Raw genomic sequence first — 25,213 nt, 5'->3', positions numbered from 1 at the left:
TCTGGCGCTACACAGGCCACCGAGGCAATCCCGCACGGACAGCGAGTTTAATAGGCCAGGTCTTCAACAGCGCGTGATAGGTCTCGAGTTTAATGAGTAGTTTAATTCACAGCTTAACATTATTAACTGTCCCCTCGGAGTCATAAACATCACCATTTATTTTATTCATTTCAAGTACATAAAGTGGAAATAGTCTTGCACAAGAGCTCGTTTGGTCGCCCTGCACAGCGCTAGCATGCAGACGAAGCGGTAATACTATTTGTCACAATCGTTGCTTTACTACCGGGTTTAACCGTCTCTTCTGCCTAATTAACTTTTCTGCTGCTGGCTCTGCTTTAATAAAGCACGCACAGATTTTTGGCTTTTCCGACAAATTAGCATTCTTTCATGCTGCCTGACACGTTCAGGAACACAGACCTGCAACCTTTACAGCCTGTAATGGGCCTCGCGCTGTAGAAGGTGCATGAAGCTAAGGATGAGCTAGTGTGCTCTTCATTATTACCAGAGGTCATAACCCAAACACTACAGGAAGTGATTACCTTGGAACCTTCTTAACTGTATCATGGCTAATTTACTTAAATTGATAACAAAAATATACTTGTCAGGATAATGCGGCACGCACTTCCTTCTAAATAGAAACTGCTATAGGGTTTCAAGTAAGTTAAAAGAGAATATTAAGTGAACAACACATTAACACACCTTATTCTAGTAGTAATTTTCCCCGTTCAGCTTGTGGAATAACCAGGTGAGGAGCAGTATGAGTGCAGTCTTCCGAACTTCAACGACAGAAAATCAAGGAAAACAATATAAAAAGAAAAAATATCATTAAAATAATAATTATAAAAAAACTGCAAACCTATACTTAAACATGAAATTCACAAATATCGACTACAAACATATTGCTGTTAAAAATATCTAAAATACCTAAATACCAAAGGCAAAAATAAAGACATACAAAATACTGTTACCATATTAAATATATACAACACCACACAAGTATCAAAAACTAATTTATCGACGACTCAAATATCATTACCAATAATTAGAAAAAATATAACTTAAATTAAAATACACTTGATTAATCATTTTAGAAAGCCATACATAAAGCTTTAAACTATGTCTCTATAATTATTTTAGAGCTAAACACTAAGGGTATATTACGAGTCCAGCGGTTCAGATGACCGCCGTACTTGGGGTGGCGGTCCGACCACCGCCACACTGTGGATCCACCCACAGTATTCAGAGTGTGGCTGCCGGGATCAAGGATACTGCTGGGCCGATGGTCTGCAACCAGCATGAATATGCTGGTGTGCAGCTGCTGGTACCGCCAAGCATATTACAAGTTGTCTTTTCACTGCCCTTTTAACAGCAGTGAGCTCACCATGAAAAGGGTGGCAGAGAGACAACTAAGGGGGTCCTAACAGGGCCCCCTCTGGGATGTGGGCCTGGGGGTGTGTGCAGGGGGCACATGATGTGCCCTCCCCTTAACTGCATGCACCCTGTTTCTGCACAGAGTGGTATGCATGCCACACCGTGCAGGAGCATCACTCAGGCGCTGTCACGTCGGTTGGCTGTATATTAGCCTATCTTATGAGCCTAACAGCCCGTAGCACTGGGATCACTGCAGCTCCCCCGCCCAACATTGATTGCAATTCTAATCCAGTGGGTAGCCACACCACGGCTTTAGCGGTCCTCCTGCAGTACAAGCTTTGATCATTAGTCTCTATGACTATGGAAAGGCTCTGCTGGTAGCAGCCAATGAGACACTTTTGTCAAAACTTCAGGTTGTACAGAACCAGCGGGCAGACTAATATGTAACCTTCTGTCTGGCTCTCCTTCTGCTTCTACTTCGAATTCCATGCACTGGCTGTCATTCAGAAACCGGGTGGTATTTAAACTATGTTCACTCCCCCAGAAGTCATTGACTTGCAAAGGCCCATTTTACAACTTATTGTTACTCTGGCAGGGAGTTATTTGATGGTGCCTTTGAAAATGGCCCGGCAACGGGAGCGTCAAAGGCAGTTGCTGCAGGGCATGGACTGTGAAGTACCCACATCTCTTGTAGTTCCCAATTTGGCTGTTAACCCTTGTTGCTGGCTAAATCGGGAAATACTCCTGACTGATGAGTAGAAGGTAAATCCTGGGTCAGTGGGGTGATGGGAGCGCCAGGAATCGCACAGCGTATATGTGTCCATGATGCTAAAGTAGCACAGTGGCTTTTGGCTTGTCACTGGGGTGCATGCTGGAGGAGTCTGGATACGGACATTGGTTCAAGTTGAAGTCGCCTCCCATTATTATCTGGTCATTATCAGCATGACCCATGTGGTTATATATGTCCTGAAAAAAGGTGCAGTTGTACCCAGTGAGACCATACCTATTTATATATAGAAACTGCTTATCGTCAAGTAGACTGTGAAAGTACGACATATCGACCATCTGGGTCAGAGTGGGCTGTGTCAAAAAGGGAGATGGGACGCTTTTATGTATGAGTATGCATGTGTCTCTGGAGTATGAGCTGTATGAGAAAAAGTAGCGGAGCATGCCACAGGACTTGCAAATGCGGGGTTAGAGCCAGGGGGCTCTGGACCATTATGTGGCAGAATAGGTATGGTCAGCCATCAATCTGGCACTGGGGAGCCCTGCGGGTGGGTAGTAGTGTCAATCTGTAGTTTCTTGCAGAAGTTACCAACATCCACGGGAGATTCGAAGATCTTTGGCTTCCCATTGTATTCAATTTTCAAATGGGCCGGAGATAGCATTGCATACCGTATTTTCAGCTTTCGGAGAATGTTCTTCACATTGCCAAACTTGTTCCTCGCCTCCTTCACCGTGGGGGTGAAATCTGGTTAGATGGAGACGGCAGATTCCTGGCACTATAGCTCACCACATTCCCTGGCCAGGCGCAGGGTGGTATCCCTCTCTTTGTAGTTAAGGAGCCACTCAATAAGGAAGCATGGCGGGCCCCAGCAGGGTGCTGTGGCCCCAGGATGCGGTGCGCTCTTTCCACATAGAAATTTGGGGAAAATCTGGTTTGGTCAATGAGGTCAATTAGTAAATGTTCAACAAATGAGTCAGGTCGGCCCATCTTGGTGGTCTCGGCAATGCCTAAGATTCGAATGTTGTTGCATCTTGATCTAGCATCCGCATCTTTGTTTTTTATAGTCTCCTGTTTGAGAATATGTTCTACCTTCTCTAGGTGCTTCTGGACAATGGATGAAGGATCACTGATATAATATCGAATTCACAACTATAGAATTACCATAATATCGAAGAAAAAACATAGAATGCAAAAATATCGAATTCCTATCTACAAACAGGTAAGTACAAAAATATCGAATCAAAAATATAGTTTAAAAAAATATAGTAAGTCAAAATATTGCATTTTTTTAAATGTCTTAAAAGTAATTTAAAATTAATAAAATAATAAATATAACATTTACTATTACAACAGTAGGGAAAGCGTTGGATAGCGTAGGGGTAAAAATTACTATTCCCACTCGAGAGTGCAACAGTAGGGAAAGAGTTGGATAGCGTAGGGGTAAAAATTACTATTCCCACTCCAGAGAGTGCAACAGTAGGGAAAGCGTTGGATAGCGTAGGGGTAAAAATTACTATTACCACTCCAGTGAGTGCAACAGTAGGGAAAGCGTTGGATAGCGTAGGGGTACAAATTACTATTCCCACTCGAGAGTGCAACAGTAGGGAAAGCGTTGGATAGCGTAGGGGTAAAAATTACTATTCCCACTCCAGAGAGTGCAACAGTAGGGAAAGCGTTGAATAGCGTAAGGGTAAAATTTACTATTCCCACTCGAGAGTGCAACAGTAAGGAAAGCATTGGATAGCGTAGGGGTAAAAATTACTATTCGATATTAAATTACTTACCTTCAATTCGATATTTTTCACCACTATATTCTGTCCATTCGATATTTTGTCCATTCTATATTTTGAATTCGATATTTTAGTAATTCTATATTTTGAATTTGATATTTTGTCTTGTTACCATGGAGGAAGTGTCTTCAAGGCCAGATATTCTTTCCTTTGAGCCATTTAGTCGCACCCGCTGACGGTCCAAACGTTCTCCAAGCGCGTCCATTCGGCTCATCAAAGGTTCAAAGCGGGCATCCATGACAAGGAATCCTGCCTTTATCTCAAGTATAATGGCCAATATGTCACCAACAGGGGCACTCTCTGGAGACGTGCTGGAGGCTTCCTGCGCATCGGAGCTTGCACCTCGACCTTTCGGCGGTCCTGCTTGGTTAAGTTACAGCTTGCGCTGTTTGGGTCTGGTCGACCCATTTTTGTCTCTAGTGTCTAGTGGGCTGTGTGCACGTGTAGTGCAAGTAGGTGCCCGGTCTGTAACTGTTAATATTGTTGTGGGTTACAGGTTGCACAGCACAATGCGGCGTGTTGGAGGCAGATGGGTGAACATGTAGCTCTTGGGTGGAGTTGCAGCCTATGATCGTATAGAGCGAGTCATTTGCTGACTATATGGGAGAAGTGTGGGCTAATGCGGAGCAGCCAGGGGGTGCTTCATGTATTCTGCACACTGGGGGCATTTGCAGTATCTACTGGGTCCCACTCAGATTGAATGTTCTGCGGTGGAGACATTGTCCTCTCCGAGCAGCCATAGGGGTTTGGGACTCCCGCAGCACAGGGCATGGCCAGGCCTTGGCGAGAGGGGCCGGTACTTAGCACAATGACTGCCCCTCTGGCTGTCTGTGAGGAGTTCAAAGCTGGCCCATACATGCAAGTAACAATCTAGCCCGCCTGCAGCTGCAACCCTCAATATGGCATGTGGCTCACCTCCGGGTTTCTCATTCAGGCCAATGCAGTGTAGCCGATGTCAGGGCAGAACCAGCAGGACAGGCGGTCCCGGCCTCAGGCCCACCGTGGCTCCTGTCACAGCGGGGTCTCCAAAATGGAATGAGCTGCACCTGATGTCTGTTTAATGGCAAAGCCCCTCGGTAATCCCCAGCATTCTAGTCTGCCACAGGTCTTCAGATATCACCTCTCGGAGCGTTATGAATAGCGATAGAGCTAATTGCAGGCCCGCTGCCGCTAGAGCCTCACAAGGTTGCGGCAACCTTGGTGGCAGTCACTGCCACGGACCCCTAAAAAGCTTTCATTTATTCGGACAGTGTTTACACGGACAGAATTTTCTAATTGTAATATATAAAATGTGATCTATTGTATCAAATGGCCATGCGAAAAAGTAAATAGAGGCCAGACTACCCAGGTTTGAACCATTCAGAAAATTACCTTCAATGTACTGCAATTGGATAGCAGAGGGGGCTTAGTATTTTCCATTTTGAAAAAACACAAGAGACTAGATTGAGAAAACCACACATCTGCTAGTGGTCTGCATGAACATGAAGAAAAGTGGGGTCAAATTTTTCAATCTCTTCAGTGGTACAGCGTTTGTTCTAATAGATGATCAAGTGTTGCCAATGTTTTAAGAAACTCAAGTTTAGGATCCTCTCTACAAATTTATAGGGGCCCACAGAGCCCTGTTGTAGATAAATGCGCTTGGCTCAAGTTATTGAAATCAATATACATCCTCTAATATAAAGGATGTAACTAGATAATGCAAAGGATTGTACGGAGGAGAGAAGAGATTTGGCCCAAGATGGCTGCTATATTAGTGATCTCAGTTGACCTAGACTGTATGGGATCTTTTTATGTTTCAATGTCTCCAATGTTTCAATGCCTTTATGTAAAATGGAGATGATACCCTTATAAGCGCAAGTCAAATCTCTGGTATAAACATGTAAGGAATACAATGGTGTTTAATTACATTTTATGACTTGCGTGGGGATTCAGGGATATCTGACAAATAAGGCCCATTTTTAATATGGGTATAGTTAGAAGGAATGATTGTAAATATTTTGAAAAGTATTTTTGTAAAGATTTATTTGAAAAACAATTTTGGGAAGCCATTAACATGGAATGGAATAAGATACATATATGTGCATAGAGCAAAAGCACTACAATTTAAGGTGGCCTCCATGATGCAAGTAATCTTCCTGGGTGCCATCCCTTCCCTGCATGTCTTGTGAACATGCTGCTCATGTGTTTGTCGCCACATGCATGAATGGATTAGATTTGCTGAAGGTGTGCAGTGGAATAGAGCATTTTGTACATGTGGGATGCACCCTTCTCAATCCTCCCTGTCAGCCCCTGAACGGTGTAATATTATTGCAGGCTCTTGATGTACAAGGGTTTCAACAGTGGATACATAAGCAGACTCCACAGGTGTAAATAAAGTACAGAATCTTTAAGTCTAATTTCAAGTGAGATGATGGAAGTATTGTATAAAAGAGTTTTACTCTGGTATACTTACATTTTAGGTTAAAGATTACTGAGGAGGTATTCAAAGGATTTGTGGTTCGAGATGGACAAAGAAGTGAGTTGTCTCGGTGGCGAGTTGTGTAAGTGTCTCACTCAAGGAATCCTGCATGCGTGTGTACTCACTTAGAATATCCTGCCTGTGCATGATATTTAGGAACTTACTTGGCGTTCCTTCCTACATTTCGATAGGAACTTTATGTCCATATTGTTTTTGGTCAATGGTGGAGAGGCACCTTTGATGGCCATTTGCTTGCAGTGGTCTAGACAAACACATATTAACTAATTGTAGTGTTTGGTAGAAGATGGCCTTTTTTTATAAATGACACCGAGGTGCACTTCTGAAGAGCATGACAGACCCTTAGGCAGGGTGAATCGACATAGGTGTATGGTAAGGAGCTTAAGTCCCTTTTGGTTTAAATGAATGACTGTAACCGCTCTTTTCTTTCCATGGTCCTGAAGAGGCCAAGAATGTTTGGGCCCGAAACGTGTTGACCTTTCATGCAGAGAAGCCTGACCATTTTAAATGAGCTGTAAACAACAGCACAAACAAAGAATTCAAAACAATGTTTGGAGAGATTGCTCCTCTATAGATTTCCTTGTTCTTCATAAGGACTACCGCCTGGTGGAATAGAAGTTGAAATATTGTACATACCACCAATTTCTAGCAATTATACACTGAGAGACAAGGAAAGATTGGTTGTGAATTATGTGTATGTTTGAAGTATGTTCTTGTATATTTAGCAGGAGAAATGTATGAAAAAATGTAAACAATGATTCAGAGCAAAAATGAACTATAAAAGTAATATATCACCACACACCCTGACTTCCTTTTGTTTTAACTTTTTCCTTTTAACAGTAATAGCGTAGCTGTAATCTGTGTTGGGGATGTTAAAATATTATTCAAACTGATGATGATAAGTAAGTTGCTTCTAATAGGAAATTGTTAACCAGTTAGATTCCATGATATACATGTTTGCAGATCTGTTCCCATGAGGATGTCATTTTTGTTTTTTGTATTGTAGTCCAGGTCCTTTGGGGTGAGGTGGGCAAACTCTTTTCTTTGATGATGATGTCATAATGCCTCCTGACAGAGGGAGCAGCCAGGGTTAAAGGCAGATCACTTAGGGGTATATTCACAACATGTGATAACTACAGCAAGAGTAGCGTAATGCAACTTTCAACATCGCACCCTATTGCGGGAAAATAACCCTGTGTCAACATGAAATTCACAACAAGGTGGGATCATGCGATAGACACCAGATAACACGGCAAATGTCCGCATGAAAATCAACGCCATGCTGCAAAAATGTGATACGCGAACGCAAACAAACATGCGATGAGACAAATCGTGGGACAAAAATCTAAGAAAAAAAGGCACAGGCCTGCAAATCCCAAGTGTCGTGCAGGAAAATGCACTATAAAAGAAAGAAAAAAAATATTGAACCAATTCTATCTGCGTAGCACCATGGATGCACTCGGACCTAGTGCAGAGGACGAGCGGAACCCCACAAGCCCCACGGAGGACCAGCATGGAACCCCGTGTTTGGGGAAGGGCAAGGAGAAGAGGAAGAGGAAGACGGGGTTTAGTCTTCAGGAAAACCAGATCATCATCATGGAGGTCATAGGACACCATCAACAAATGTTCTGCACCTCCACTGCCGCACTGGCAACCCAACCGGAAATATGGCAGGCCATCGTCACCAACGTCAATGCAGTTGGTGTGTCGAGGAGGTCACTGGAGGAGGTCAAGATGCACTGGCATGAAGTGCACAGTCAATGCAAGGATAAGCTCTCCGCCAACAGGAAGGCAGCAAGGGCAACTGGAGGTGGGAGTCCTTTGACACAGGAGTAGATGGATGACCTGGAGAAAATGGTGGCCACAGTCAGCAGTGTGGAGACGGTGGAAGGAATTGGGTGCCTGGACACAGCATGATATGACCTGCCCCAACAGCAACAGGGTGAGTAACAATCAGGGACGGGGGGATGGTGGGAGATGGGCACAATGGCAAACATGCACTAGAATGTATAGCACACTGCACACCCACAATGATCGGGGAACATGTCACTGATAGCCTTGGCACACTGCAGCACACATGGAAACACCAAACTGGACCCACATCCACAATGCGCACAAAGGGGGCCCCCTCTATATCACCAATACCACAACTGACCCTTACACATGTGCTGAATCCAGCAAAGCAGCATCTCCGTGACCCACACTGACTATGCAAGTAACATTGCATGCCCGATAACATGGCAGCAGCCCAAATCATGAGATGGCCCACGGATTGACATGGAGGTAGCCCAGTGCGGATCACATCCGTAAAGGAGCATGTCACATTCCGACATGTCCATGTGCACACACAGCCCATGCCGTACAATACACATAGCAGGCGATCAATGCACCAGGCCGCAGAATCTATCCAAGAGCACATATGACCCAAGTCAAAAACAAATCAGGTATGAAAAGCACACAATTCAAAGGCACACCGCCTCAAAGGGAGAAGGACACATGAAATCTGAGCTGCTGGGGCAATTACCTCACAATGCAGCACACACACATAGCAATCACAGAACATCAGCAATGACTGCAAATGTGGTACAAAGTGGAACACCAACAGCATAGGCCACTGCTCACAACAGGTCCCACTCATACGTAGTAATTGTCCACTCACATCTGGCATTGCCTGACACTGTGGGATGAAACTGCATGGGTACTACCACACATCCGTCATGTTGTCGAAAAACACACTGACTGCCATCAATTAGCCAGCTCCACTAAAACTGTGACAATGTACTTTGGCATGCAGTCTGAATGTGAACAGCTGCAAAAATCCAAAATACATGTGTAACTCTGTTAACCTGCATCTCACCTTTCACATTGCAGAGGGACAAACACTTCATGCAGGGCACATTTCACTTCAATGATGACGAAGAGGACAACCTGCACATATGTCAAGACACCCTCCAAAAGATAATGGACAGCCTCAGCACCCCAGGAGCAGGGCAGGCCAGCTGCCCCGAGCTGAGCCCACCACCTGCACAGACCACACAGCAGGAAACACACACCACCACAGCTGTCTCCCAGCGGGAACAGCCTTTACGACGCAGCTGTTACACCGCATGCCGTTACAACGCGGTTTTTTCAACGCAAGTCGTTACCACCACTTGCGCTGGAGGGCGCTGCAGGACAAGGAATTTTTTAATTTACTATCCAACACCTTCCCTACTGTACGTAGGCTGGTGTTAGAATAGTAAATTAAAAAATTCCTAAGTCCGCACCCCTCCAACGCAAGTTGTGGTAACGACTTGCGTTGAAAAAAATTCTTTTTTTTTTCTCAGAGTTTTATATAGCGCGAACTAGACCCGAACCGAATCAGGTATCAGAGCACTTTACATATTTTCCAGTTACGTTACATGAGGACACACTTTCATTTTAGGCACGGGGAGATTAAGTGATTTGCCCAGAATCACAGGAGGTTTTGGCGTCGTTACCGAGACTCGAACCCAGATCCCCAGGTCCGAGGTCGAGCGCCCTAGCCGTTAGGCCAACTTACGGCACGCGGAGTAAAAGCACGCGCTGTAAAGCCGTACAACCCTCCCAGCAGCCCTAACCAATACATGGAGTTCCAATAATGTGTGCGGAGTTGCCAGCTGGATTTGGCTGAACAGCTGTGAGGAGGTGGGGAGCCAAACTCAATGCCATACGTGGGTGTCTGAGTCCAATCAGGGACCACGTACAGTCCTTATCGGACACCCCCTGCATGCACCATGCTCTGCCACAGACCTTGGCTGAATTAGCTGGGGCCATGAATCTACTACAAGAACTGTTTGCGCAGATAGGCACCAGCGATCACAGCACAGAGTTGGCACAGATGTGGAGGGCAAAGGAGACCATGAAGCAGATGAAGGCTGGAAGTATGTCTGCCACTGCTGGACACCAGCAAGTAGTAACTGGGAACTTCAATGCCCTGCAGTTCTTCATCTTGCCATTGCTGCCACTGAGCCGCTCCTATATGACTGCAGAGGGAACATCGACACACACAGCTCTGACCACTTATGTGTCTGTGGCACACAGTGGTGTGCCCCATCACCCTCGCAGTCTGTTGTGTCAGTGGCACACAGTGATGCAGACATCACCCCGCCACACACACCGGACACACTGGACACAGAACCTGTATCAGGGGAGTAAGAATGGGATGGGAAATACTGTGTAAGGAAGGAGGCAGTACCATCCATCACCACCATATGCCGTGTCCCTGACTGGTGATGACCTATACATCATGCCCTGGGAAACACCTCCGACTGTCCCCCGGAGCACTCAGCGACATGCACCCGGACCCCGACACGGACTCCAATGTCATCACTGCTGGCCAATTACACACCAATCCTGCTGCAGACTACACCCTACCACTTCTAATCACTTCTCAAACCCCAAAGGACTGTGGTTTGCCCACCACTGGGCTTCCATATGATGTGGGCTCGGATGGCCATGTACAGCTTCAGCTCCGCCAATCACCTGTATGTGAATTAAACATTCAGAATCACACGTATGGATGAATGACTGGATGTAGGGACAGTGATTGCACATGAAGGTACACCATGGTAACTGACATCTATGCACATGTGAATCCTTGAGACACATGGCAAATTGGATGACTGTGAAGGTGAGTACTAGCTTTGGCCCCATTGCACATCAACAACAATCTCACAAACCCACAATGTAGGCGCACATCCATGTTTTGAATAGGGCTATATGTAGGAGTGACCAAATCTCGTGTTTTGTGTTCGTATCACTGATCTGTCTGGTCATTGTGAATGTTGAGGTGTGGTGTTGTCACAGGTTTTTGCATGGGAACGTCTGCTCTGCATCTCATTAGCGATATTGTTGCGGGGGTCCTCTGTGGCAATCTTTTTTGCAGCTGCTATTGTGGGTAAAACTGGTGCTGTGGACCCTTAGCACCAGCTTGTGCATAGTGGGGGAAATTTATCACTACTTTGGCTACGATAAAGTGCAGTTAATTTGGCGATAGCTCGTTGTGAATATGCCCCTTAGTTTTACTGCAGCTGTACTTTAAACAAGTCATCAGAAAATCAAACAAGCTTTTCATTCTTTCAGTCTTTTTTTGCTCAATGGTGCAGTGATGAGCAGAAAGGAGATATTTGAGGATGCATGTTTATTTTTTGCACACTAAAGGTGACTTGATGAAAAATAGATTATCTTTGCCTGTATTTACATATTGTAAGCACTTCCATTTTTATTCTGACAGGCAATAAGCTGTTTTTAATATATTTTTCCCATACATTCCGAACTTTTTTTGATGTATTTAATTTTGCACTAGTTGTTGCTTTTATTCTTCAACTATAGTTTTGCTTTCATATTTAAGCGGTATAGTGGTTTGAGGGAAGGGTGATGGTATAACTCTTATGCTATGCAGAATAAAATACTCACTGCCTGTCACATGTTAAGGATATTGCAAACCACCTCTGATGTCCATGACCTTATAAAGCAAGTCCACTTTCCGGCACGTTCTCCATTCAATATATTATAATTATTCTTACATCCATAGCAGCTTACCTAGTGGTTAGGGCGATATGGAGGATGCAAAATTAATGTAATTTGATGTAATGCATGGATAACAAGGAGGGTGAGCCACGGCAGCACTTAAGAATTATTGTAAAAATGAGAGTAAGCTATATCTGTGAATCAAGTAACATGTATACTAATGTACTTAAACCTCAATGAAATGTTGCAAAACGGTGGGGAACCAAACTGCCAATAAGATTGCTTTCTAGACGGAAAATAGAGACTCCAGGCAATTGCTTTGTTTCATTTGACTTTTTCCTTTTGTTTTACAGAAATTACACGAGAGCTTTGAGCCTGGCCCAGTCTGTGATGCTGTTATCCATTGGAGGGTTGGAGAAAGATTCACTAGCTTTATATAGGATGACAAGGACAGATCGAAAACCCAAACAAATGTGAGATAAAAATGATCATTTATTACTTGGAGAATTTCTGGATGTCAGATAAAAATGAGAAGTTTGCTAAAAATTTAACAGAATGACAGCTGTCCCACATGGATAAAGCCTTATAGTTTGATGAATGAGCCAGGAAACACATAAAATATTGTGAAATATTATTTTGACACAATGATGGAAAGCCCCGGGAAGCTTTTCAAGAGTGGAGCAATTTAATAGGGCACCATACCACAGGAGATGAGCCAGTCGCAACCATAAAAAGATTGCACCTTGGAAACTCTCATCTTTATTCCATTCTAGCTGTTGGTTTTAAGCGTTTGGCTGAAGTTCCAGAAATGAAATAATTTGAGAAGACGTTCACTGCTCCATTATTTGTAGAGTTTCTATCATGCATAACGTTTATCACAATTGAATTAAAGATGTGACTTCATTCTGAGAAATTAGTATGGATGCATGCACTAAGAAATTCACTTTTTTTCAGTTTTTGTTTTTAGAAAGGTAACTACGATGAGGGATTGGTAGCGGAAAAGAAGTAACCGGCCAAAGAAAGGTCAAGCAACACAAGATCTGCATAGGGTGGGAGGGGTGTGGCGTCACAAAAGTCACAGTCTGATTACACATGAAAAGGAAAGAGGAAAGAGAGCTCTGGGATAGAACGAGAGTGAGTCAGAGTGGGAGAGAGAGCGATGTAGAAAGAAAGACAGAAAGGGGAGAGCTACAGAGATAAAGAGAGAGCCTGAGACCAAAACGGAGACAGACTGATGGATATATGCAAAGATTGAAGGAAACAGAAAGACGGAGAGAGAGAGAGAGAGAGAGAGAGAGAGAGAGAGAGAGAGAGAGAGAGAGATAAAGAGAGGGAGGCTGGGCTCGCGACTAAAACTGAACTAGAAATAAAGGGAAATAAAGAGGGGGAGAGAGAGAGGGAGAGAAGCTGAGGTAAAGAGATTATAGAAAAGGTGCAGAGACACAGAGAATGAAGTGGCAAATACGGATATTAGTGGGAGGAAAAAGGAAGAAAGATACATAGTATATCAAACTAAATATTTTCTAACACAATTGACCTAACTCCATAATAATTTATGAATAAAAAGCATTTCACGAAGAGAGCACATTTAATTAAGACATGTCCTAAGCATGTTTACGCTGCAGAAATATATAAACTATTATACCCACCTGTGAGAATTGACCCTATTTTTGCCATGGTCCCTCATTTTTTTGCATGCCTGGATTTTGGGACTTCCTATTTGGCCTCTGTAACTTCCCAATAAGACCCCTGTAAATGGTGCCGTGAGTGCGCCTTTGGCATGGAAAGTTAAACGCCATATGTAGGCTGCAGTGTGTATTTACACCAACCTCACTATTTACAGTTTGTTAGAAATGCTATTCCTGGTTGACTGAGGTATGCACACAGGCCAGGCAGGGACTACCACTCTAGTCAGGGTAAGCTAGATATGCACTAATAGATAACTTGTGCTAACCCTCTCGTAGCTTGACAGAGCAGTTAGGCTTATCTAAAGCGACAATGTGTAAAGTATTTGTGGCAACACACACACAAAGTAACACAATGAATAAACCACAAAAAGACTCCACACAGGATTCGAAACATAGAGAATATTTATATGAGTAAAATAAGACCAAAACAATAAAAATCCTAAACGTAGAATTTTAGATATTATTTTTCAAAGATCAAATGCAAAAATAGTGCTTAGAAGTCACTTATGGTCAAAAGGTTATTTGGGCTTGCGAGGGACCGGTGCAAATCCAAAGTTCAGGCCCACCTCGATGGAGGGCAGGCCGGCTACAAGACCCACACAGGACCCGCTGAGAAAGTGCCTTGGATGGAGGAAAGTGTCGAAACTGAGGGCACAATGCTTTGAATTATTCCACACAGTCGGGCCGCTGTGTCGTTGTTGAGCTTCACTGAGGTGAAGGCAAAGTGTTGTCATCGAGCCACACAGGGTGATGGAACGGTTCTATGGGCACAAAGGTGAGAATTCATCATTTTGTAGCAAAACAGCTATAGAACCCACTTCTGAGGGCCAAGAACTTGGAGAGGGCATCTCAGGCAAGGGTACGATTAGTGGCGGCTCTTCCGCTAAGGCAGAGAAGCATCGCCTCACTGCTTTTAAGCAGTGTCAATATAGGAAAAATAAAATGATAATAATCTGTTAGTATATTTTTATTTTTTACTTGTTGCGGCAGCTTTGCAGAAGTGATAGGGTGGGGCTCCTCTGCTGACAGAGCAAGAGAGGGGAGGAGTGGTTTGCACTCTGTAAAGTGTGCATGATTTTTTGCCCATCCCTCTCAGGCCAGCCAAACATTCATGCACGCTTTGCATGTTCTACACTGGGGCTGGATTACAGCCTAGGTGGATAACATGTCCAGGACCCTATTCCCTGGCTGAGTGCTGAACTACGGCACTCAGACCAATCACAACGCTGCATTGCGGCACTGTGATTGGCTTTGGAGGGCCTGGGTGCTTACCAATCACAACGCTGCATTGCAGCATTGTGATTGGCTCAGAGGAGCCTGGGTGCTTCCTGGGTGCTCTGTTCAGGAGACGAAGAAGGAGAGAGCAGCGTGACGTGGCAAGGAGGAATGTGTTTTTAATTTTTTACACCCTCTCCCGTCTTCCTCTACCGCTCCACAGCCCTGATCTGTGCAAGCTGCCGCTGGGTAGAATTCACAGAAGGCAACGTACCAGCAGAATTGTAGAAAGTCTTTTGCATCCCTGAGACTTCAGAAAACAGTAGGCAAGCCAGCATGCTTTTAGAGATCACTTAGAGGGAAGGGAGAGTCCAGCTCTCTGTCAAGGAGCAGCAAGCAGCAGGGCAACCAGCAGAGAAGAAATCCTTCCACAAAAACAGCCCAGTTGAGTTGATTAAGCAGCACAGCAGTCCTTCTGACAGAAGTTCAGTTCAAGATCAAGAAGTGTCTGATTTTAGGGGGTCAGATACCCAGTATTTATAGCCAAAAGTGCCTTTGATGTAGGGGGTGACTTCAAAGCAGCTCTCTGAAGTGCACAAGGATCCCTTTCAACCAAGTCCTGTCTGCCATGCTACCTGTGGGGGTAAATCAGTGCTTTGTGTGTGAATTACACCACCTGTTGAAGTGTAAGTGTCTACCACTCCCATTCCTCCCTGCCCAAGAAGACCCATCAGAATGCAAATGAATGAAGATGAGTGTTCGGAATGCAGATAAATCTCACCTTCCTGTATTTGTGTCTGTGTAGAAGGAATGCACAAAGTGTAGCTGTCACCCAACCCAACCATGTATTGGAGATAGGCTGTCAAGCACATAGTGCAGTAACTGCAGAGAAATGTCCACTTTCTAAAAGTGCCATTTCTAAAACAGTAATGTTAAATCCAACTTCACCAGTAAGGAAGATTTGTCATTACCATTCCAAAGATGTGAAAAAATGAAAACGCTTCTCCTCACTGATATGGAATTGCAGCTTAAAAGTGCATTAAGGAATTCCCAATGCTGACTTATGAGAGGAGTAGGCCTCACAGTAGTGAAATACGAAATAATCTGTTTGTCACTACCAAGATATGCAAAATACATGTCTTACCTTTCACTTATACCCTTGTCCTTCTTTGTCCTTAGGGTTATTTAGGACCTACCTTGGGAGTAACTTATATGTTATAAAAGGGGAATTTAAGGCTTAGCAAGTAGTTTTAAATGCCCATTCGAAGTGGCAGTAAATTGCACACACAGGCATTGCAATAGCAGGATTGAGACAGGTTTGAAAGGCTACCTATGTAGGTGGTGCAATCAGTAATGCAGGCCCACCAGTAGCATTTGCCTTACATGCCCTGGTATACCACTTTACTGGGGACTTCCTAGTAAATCAAATATGTCAATCAGGTATACACCAATGTCCAGCCGCAGTCGGTAGGGGAGTACCTGCCGGGGCGGTGACGTGGGGAGGGGGAGGGGCAGGGTGGGGGTCTGTAAAGTATGGATAATGGAGGTTTGCAGGTAAGTAAACATTTAAATAAATCAAACAAATTTTATTGCGTGCACTGCATTGCATTTGGGGATGCAGTGCACGCAACGAAATTCGTTTGATATATTTAAATGTTTACTTACCGACAAACCTCCATTATCCATACATTGCTAACCCCCACCCTGCCCCTCCCCTCCTCACATCACAGCCCCAGCAGGTACTCCCCTACCAACCGCGGCTGCCAATGTCACCATGTTTAGTGGAGAAGCTCATACACTTTAGCACTGATTATCCATGGTGACATGCTTAGAGCCCTAAGTCCAACAAAAAGAAACAGCAAAAACAGGATGTAAAAGACAAAAGGTCTGAGAAAGACCACCTTAAGGATGAAAGGTCTAACACACCTCATGACAAAAATATATTTGTGCCCGGTCGAGATTTACTGGAAGATATTGTCCGAGGACTCTGCTGCTGGTAAAAAATGCTCTGGCATGATTTTAAGGCACTATTTGGACTACAACTGCATCTTAGAAGTGGCAACAGCCACACCTATTGGACTGCCTTGTGCATGCAGATGCGTCATATTCCATTTTACTGTAGGAGGAAGGAAATCAATTACTCAACTCCTCTGAGTGAGGTTGACATCAGAGGGACATTTTTGTTTAATAGAATGGCAGCAGGACCCTGCACAGAACCTCTGTTGCACCCAAAGAGTCTTGTTTCTGCTTGGTTCTTTGCTACAGAAGCATTTGCTTCATTCCAGTACCACAGAGGTATTATGCAGGGCTTCTGTAAATTTGAAACCAATCCAAACAAAATTCAGACCTTCGATTTTCTCTTGTTACTCCCATGGTTAGAGCAAATTACTGGCTTATTTGACATTTTCATAAACATTCAAGAGTAGTAAAGGAAATTGATGAAATTAATTGGTTACTTTCATCACTAGTAAGCATAGGTATTTCCAACTGCAGAATAGTAACAGGCATACCATTCAGTGCGAATTAAAAGCAAATGTGTATTTGCACATTAATTTTTTTTCTCTTTACAGGGAATCCTTTTCACCATAAAAAGCTTACCTTCAATTTCAGAGGTGTTCTCACCCCAATCCCCTATGGAAACTTACATACTCTCACACTTGATGAAAAAAATTATTTGTGCTTTTGCCATAGCCGGGTTGTGATGAGATGTGGGCAATCATCTATTTTGTTTGAATATTTGTATTATTCTATTTTTGGCTTAAACCTATAATAACTGATAAAAACCCATGGAAAGGGAAACAGTTCTAATCAGTGTAAACATATAAACACTGATAAGCACCTATACAACCACAAACTAAAATGCCATTCAAAGAAAAGAACATGAGAGAGATTAAGTCACTTTTGTTTATTCATAAAGGGGCAAAAAGAATGTAACTCTGCTAAACAAGTCAAGAAAAGCTGGTCTAAGAATATTCTGTTAGAGTATTTTAATTAGGGGTGTCACTAAAATTATTGTTTCTGCTTCCTTTTGTTTCCTTCAGATTTGCGTGTTTGGATTAATGATGTAGAGTTTAGAAGCATGTTTTTGGTTTGATGTAATTGGTATATACATTTTAGAGAATCTAAGAATATTAAAATCAAGATATTTGCTCTTTTGGCAGTGTTTATTGCTTTCACTGATTGGTGAAATATATGTCTAATAAGAATCTTTGCCAATATGTCCTAGCGCATTTTCCCACAGGCACAGAATGTGTAAAACCATTTGATGCTTAGACAGTCTTTTCTAACATATCGGTACTGATAGCAGGTCAATTTCCAAACACTCTCTCTAATAAAAGAGAGAGGGACCCCAAGACCAAAGGGATAGGGTTCGACAATTGACACAAGTCAGAATATAATTCCCTTTGGGCGAATTACCATAGAGACACAAATTCTTACAAACATATACATATAAACTCAATAATATCAAATCATAACAAGGAAGCAATATAAAAAATATTAAAAAGGCAGTGAAAAAACTATAATAAAAGTATATATTGATCCTCGCTCGGCTAGACTATAGCAACGCTGTCTACCTGGGAGCCCCTGAATCCACTCTGGCCAAACTCCAGCGAACTCAAAACGCAGCAGCCCGGCTCCTTATGGGCCTTCCTTCAAGAACCTCGGCCAGACCAGCGCTCAAGGCCCTACACTGGCTTCCAGTGCGTCAGAGGGTAGAATTCAAGGCGATGTGTACTGCCCATAAACTCCTCAATGGGCTTGGCCCCTCTATCCTGAGAGACATGGTCACCCCTTACAAGGCCCCTAGACTTCTACGCTCGGACAACGAACGTTTGGCCATCGTTCCGAGATTTAGGAAGGCGCGCACCGGCGGTAGACGGTTCGCAGTAAAAGCTTCCGCAGGATGGAACTCACTCCCCCGCTGCCTGCGACTGGAACCCTGCTACCTCCTCTTCCGTAAAAAATTCAAAACTCTGCTTTTCCCCAAATAAGCTTCCTTTCCCTCTGGCCTTCACATGTATCATTAGCGCGGGGATGCCTCCGGGTCACCAGGCGCTTTATAAATCGCTAAATCTGCACAGTTTATTAGCATACACTATATTTTGTTAAAAATGGGAAACATATACACAACGGAACACTATAAAAGAAATAAATCCAACATTCCTATAAAAAAGGAGGTACAAGTAAAGGACTAAATTCCAACAAAAGCTCAGAATTTTCCTTAGTCTGTTTTTCACGTATTACTCCTTGTGCAAAACGTGAAATTACCAGCGTGTAAACCCTCTCGGCGCTCAAGCAAAAACGTCCTGCGTGCTGGCAATCAAAGCTGGAAACGGCCGTTTCCAGCTTTGATTGCCAGCACGCGGGACGTTTTTGCTTGAGCGCCGAGAGGGTTTACACGCTGGTAATTTCACGTGTTACTAATGGTTCCCTGATCCTGGGATTCCCGATTAGCAAGGGTATTTTAAACACAAACCCTGACAGAGTGTGTATATACGATCACACTGATACCGCGTGCGTGGCTGTATCACTCCACATCTATATCTATATTGGCACATGCTGGCAGTTACTAAATCTGGAAACAAGGCAGAATATAAGTGCCGAGGTCCCCTTATCACGATCAAGATTCATTAGGAGGATAACATTATTTTAACTTTGAAGAGATAATTCGCTGGACGAATATCTTTTGAGATGTAGAAGGAGGCAGAGTACCCCTGACTCTATTTTGATTGATATATAACAATTGAGAACCATTGGGAAACATTTATTGTAATTGTCCTGATGAAGGTGGTTAAACACTAAACAAACCGCCGAAACGCGTTGATGCACAAGGAGTAATACGTGAAAAACAGACTAAGGAAAATTCTGAGCTTTTGTTGGAATTTAGTCCTTTACTTGTACCTCCTTTTTTATAGGAATGTTGGATGTATTTCTTTTATAGTGTTCCGTTGTGTATATGTTTCCCATTTTTAACAAAATATAGTGTATGCTAATAAACTGTGCAGATATACTTTTATTATAGTGTTTTCACTGCCTTTTTAATATTTTTTATATTGCTTCCTTGTTATGATTTGATATTGTTGAGTTTATATGTATATGTTTGTAAGAATTTGTGTCTCTATGGTAATTCGCCCAAAGGGAATTATTTTCTGACTTGTGTCAATTTCCAAACACTCCAGGTTTTAAACATTCAATGCAAGGTGTATTGTCAGGTACCTAGGAAAAGAGTGCTGTCACCATGAACAAGGGATAGTGGTGAACAAATGACAAATAGATTTCCACACATCAAGAAATGCCATAGCTGCAGGAAATCTCATTATAATGTGTGATACATTCAACTAATCCTAGCTTTTATACCAACTACACTTTATTTCAGAGGTATTTGAGCCCATACTTCTGACGTTAACAGTAAAATCCCACAATACAATGTAATATCTCTTGCAGGGCCAAGGTTTGCATAAAGTGAGACATTTGCTACGGCGGCACTTGGCAGCTATAATTGTCCACACAACAGCAGCATAACTTTATTGTACTCCGGCAAATAGTGCAGAAAAGCAATAGCAAGCATCAAGTTACAGGAGCCTTGGAGAGCAGGGCTATAAATTAATCTGATGTAATTCAAAATTGTAGAGATTTCACCAGGTATTACGCTTTTGGCAGGGTTGGTTATCCCTACAATATTATATAAATTAAATTACCTACAAACATGTCCACTAATTTGTTTTTTAAAACATTTGAAAACAGCTTTTTTACATTTTAAATCAATTAATAGTCTTGTAACCCAGACAGAATCCTGACAGTGAGTATGAGAGGTAATGAGATGTGAGATAAGGTAATAAGATTTAAGTTTGAGTGAGACTGAAATAAATACATGTTCTAAGCTTAAAACAGTCTAACACAAATCCATTCAGCACAGTGCCAATGAGAAGACACTAAGGAGCATATTAGCAAGAACCTCGTTAAAATTATCGCCGTTTTAGCGGCAGGAAACTGCTGCTAAAACGGCGATAATGGGCTTGCTCATATGCGTTATAGAATTCCAATAGAAGCCCAGGTTAGATACTCTGCACATCTCACCTGGGTTTCTATTGGAATTCTATAAAGCCTCCAAGCCCCTGTATGAGCACCGAACCACGGTGCTCAGACCAGTCAAAGTAATTGGACAGGGGCTCCTGGGAGGCTGGGAGCTTCCTGTTGCGGCAAGCAGACGGAGCAGTGCGCCACTATCCGCAGGCATTCAGGTAGTGAATTTATTGTGTTTCATTCACCCCTCTGCTCCCCCACACTCTCCCCCGGCCGCACTACCCGTGCTTAGTAGCGGCCGCTACTGCTATCTCTTGCACTACCGCAGAGACTTTTTCCCCCAGATGCATCAAGAACCCATTTTGCTATTCCTTAGTAGCGAAAAATAACGATTCGCTATTAAGGAACAGCAAAATGCAATGCATGAAGAAGTCACTAAAAAAATAGCGATTTCTTAAAATTCCTTAATTGCGACTCGCACATCGCGAGTCGCAATTAAGGAATACCTCCCCATTCATTCCTAAGGGCCTAGAGGCCCATAGGAATGAATGGGAAGACATTCTCAATTTGCGAATCGCAATTAGCAAATCGCAAATTGAGAATGCGATTTCAAGGGTGCAGGGGTGTCCAAAGGACACCCTGTTGCACCCCTGAAATTGATCTGTGCACATATGTTGCACACCCACATGCCCTTAGGTCATGTGTGTGCGCAACATGAAACTTTGAAAAATGCACTTTAGTGCATTTTTCAAAGTGTTTGCAAATTACCATGAGGTTCAACTTCATGGTAATTTGTGATCCCTATTAGCGTAATCGCTATTTTTTAAACTTTAATGCATTGCATTTAAGGAATCTCAATTTGAGATTCCTTAAATGCAAGTAATCGCAATTTTGCGATTTCTTAATTTGCGATTTTTGTATTTGGGATGATGCATCCCAAATGCAAAGATACCGGTCGCAAAGGGGCAGATTCTGAGAATCTGCCCCTTTGCGAGCGGATTTTACCTTGATGTATCTGAGTTAATGTATGCAGTGAAGAAGAAAAAAACGCAAAGATGCCTTTAGTGACATGAGCATAGTATTGGGTCCTTTGGGCCAAATTTACAAAGAAATCACACAATCCAACTAGCAAGTATAGTTATTGCACTGTGCTGTGTGAGAAGGAGAAAGTCAAACAGCACCATATCTACTAAAATGTGGGGGCATATTTATGAGAATAGTGGTGCAGGGTAGCGCAACAAGTCACTTTGCTGTGCTGCCCTGTCACTGGGAAAGTATAGACATGCGCTGTTTTAAGCAATACTACACATTCCTGTCCTTTTAACCTGCGCTGATGCAGTTTCAGCATCCTAGCGCCAACACAGGTACCTCTGCACCCATGGTGCAAGGTTGCCTGTGTTGTAGCCAGTATCGATTTTGTGCAAGAAGGGATGCCTTCCTACCCAAAAACAATCCAAAGAGGCATTTACCTCTTTCTATATGTTCTTCTGAGTGCAGACCATATAGAAACAACAAAAAAACGAGAAGAAATAAAGATGTTTCTCCGCATTACGCATCACCTGGAGAGGCACGTCTTTGTGGCTCATTCCCATTTGTATTAACTTTGGAAAATCTGGGAATGCGTAAAAAAACATGGTATTTGAATGGGAACACCCATAGCAGAGCCCACAAAACGGTTCCGTTGCGCAGAGTAAGGCATTAAGCAATTTGCACTGCGTTAACTTACTCAAAATTTATGAAGCCATGCAAACCCACGCAATGTGGCTCTGCATGGCTTCATAAATCTGACTTAGAGTTTTCTGTCACACATGTACCATTTTGCGTGGTCCAAACGTGACGCAAGCCTCTGAGATTTACGCCCCATGGTTCTGTTCTGCCCTCTACCTGCACTGGTGCACTTGTGGTTGCCAGGCACCTATGCAGACATCCTTATTTTTTATTTATTTTAAAGTTTTATATAGCGCGAACCAGACCCTTGCGGGTATCAGAGCGCTTTACAGGGTAGGTGTCATAGTTACATAAATACAAAGAAAAAACAAAGGGTTCAATGCTGGTCCATGATAGTATAAACTTCCTAAAATAGATACATGGGTATAAGGTACATAACAAAACATTCAATGTATATCAAGCAAAATATAGATACAGTATCCCGGAAACTTGACTGGACAATAGACAATAAAAGGTTCTATGTAGAAGATACGTTGGGTAGCAATATAACAGTAGTCCATGCTCAAGTGAATTTAGCCATGAGAAGCGATTTCACTTCTTTTTTGAAAGATGCCATAGAGGGATTAAGTCTGGTTTCTGGGGGTAGAGCATTCCATATTCATACCATCCCTCAAAAGGTTCGGGTATATGTTTTCTTCTTGTTGAATCTTTGTGGTTTCAGTAGAAGGTTTTTAGCACTTCTTGAAGCTCTAACCCTACATGAGGGTGCCAGTTTCTGTACCAAATAGCTAGGAGTGTTGTGGTGAATGAATTTATGTGTCATACATGTTCAGATGTATTCTAGCTTCAAAATTAGCCAATTAAGGGATTTTAGTTCAGGGGATATGTGGGATCTTCTTTTGGAGCCTGGGATAAGTCTTGTTGCAGCGTTGATTGAGGCTCTTAGAGGGGCTGTTGCAGCTCTGGGCAGGAAGCAGAGAGAGATACTCCTGTAGTCAATTCTTTGGATGACTAGAGCTTGTACTGCCAGTTTGAAGTCCTTTTCTGGCAGGAAAAGTTTCAGTTTTCTCAGAGTATGTATCTGAAAGTTTGCTCCTTTTGTCGCGTTGCTGATGTGTTTTTGCATATTTAGGTTTCTGTCCAGTGTAATTCCATCGATTTCGCTGAGTCAACAATGAGAGGTTGGCAGTTGAGTGCAGTAAGGTGTTTGATCGATTCTTGCATTCTAGGTACTTGAGCGGGAGGAGCTTATGAATCTCACCAGGGGGGCCACTTAAACATTCAACAGAGTGAGGCTCAAAATTGAGCCCTGATGTACCCCCTTATCAAGAATGGTGGATGCCGATGTGAACTCGCCAAGTTGGACTGAGTTTGTACGTACAAACAAGAAATCCTTCAGCCACTCAAGAGCTTTACCTCTGATCCCAAACTCCCTAAGTTCTTGTACTAAGATATGATGGGAGAGGGTATCAAAAGCGGCTGAAAGATCCAGGAGTGCCGAGGATCCCTGGTCTAATGCCAGTTTAATTGTGTCCGTCACTTCCACTGGAGCTGCCTAATAATGAATGGCTCTCGGCATTGTGGTAAGTATAGATTTTGTCAGGACCAGATTGGGAACGCAACCCGGCCCTGGCAATTGAGTCGGTCCGGCCTGCTGGGGTTGGGATGGGGTGGTGCCTGTGGAAAACACTGCAGCCGATTTTGTTACAGGGCGCCGAAATTGCAGCTATGCTGCAAAACCAGCCCCCGGTAGCAAAAATGGCCCTCAGAGGTCCAAACCCACCCCCACCCTGGCATCCCACTGGCGGAATGCACGGTGCCCGCTACAGCCAGTCTGGCCCTGTTTTTCTACAAGAGGGGAGGTCTCATCCTGTACAAAACTGAACATAAAGGCATTCAAGGCACACAGCACACATGCAAATAGGAGCCCCCCCTACTTGTTGCAAAGCAACCCAAGGCAGCACATTGCATTGCAATACTTGCATTACAATCCGATGCAAATCTCAATTTGTATTGGATTATAAATCCCATTAGTAGGGTGTACATCAAGTGTGCTTAAAAAGAATAACAGCACCTGATGCAAGGTCTTGGTAAATCTAGACCCTTGTCTTTAATTCAGCACAGATGATAGTGTTTTAGATATGCTTAACTTGCCACGAAGGGTCGGTCCTAGTTCAACCTTAACCAATTTGCGTACTTTGTGCCATCAGTTCATTAGTTACCCAGTGTTGACCATCCTGGATACAAAGAATTAATATCTCTGCTGAGGGTACATTTATAAAGAATGTTCGGACTCCTCTAGCCTTGTTTGTTATGCAATTCAACATACATAAACTATGCTTCTACTGGAATTGAGCTAATGATTACAATCTTCAAGATATGGGCATCGACTGCTTCACAAGGCAAAGCAGGTATCAGTCCTAAATGTGGTGGATTGCATCAGTTGCAGTCAGATTTAAACATTGCCAGCAACCTTTACACAGAATGGTTGTGCTTTTCGATGTGAAAGGAGAAAAATTGTCACTGATTCGATTTTGTTCTGTTTTATGACAAAACACGCTTTTGAGTCTTGGGGGTTTATCTCTATTTATAAGAACAGCAAGATGCCCTTTCCCTATAACAGAGGATACATTAGACCACTCCTTTTGTCACAAGGTTATTTGCATTTTATTTTTGCTGTGCACAGAGATTAGGGACTCTTCCATCGGTGGTTATGAATTCTGCTCCTTGATCACTATAGGTCCTGCATGTTCGTACTGGGTAC

Source organism: Lissotriton helveticus, chromosome 2_1, assembly GCF_964261635.1.
Source record: "Lissotriton helveticus chromosome 2_1, aLisHel1.1, whole genome shotgun sequence".
NCBI lineage: Eukaryota > Metazoa > Chordata > Amphibia > Caudata > Salamandridae > Lissotriton > Lissotriton helveticus.
Note: the sequence above shows the minus strand (reverse complement) of the source record.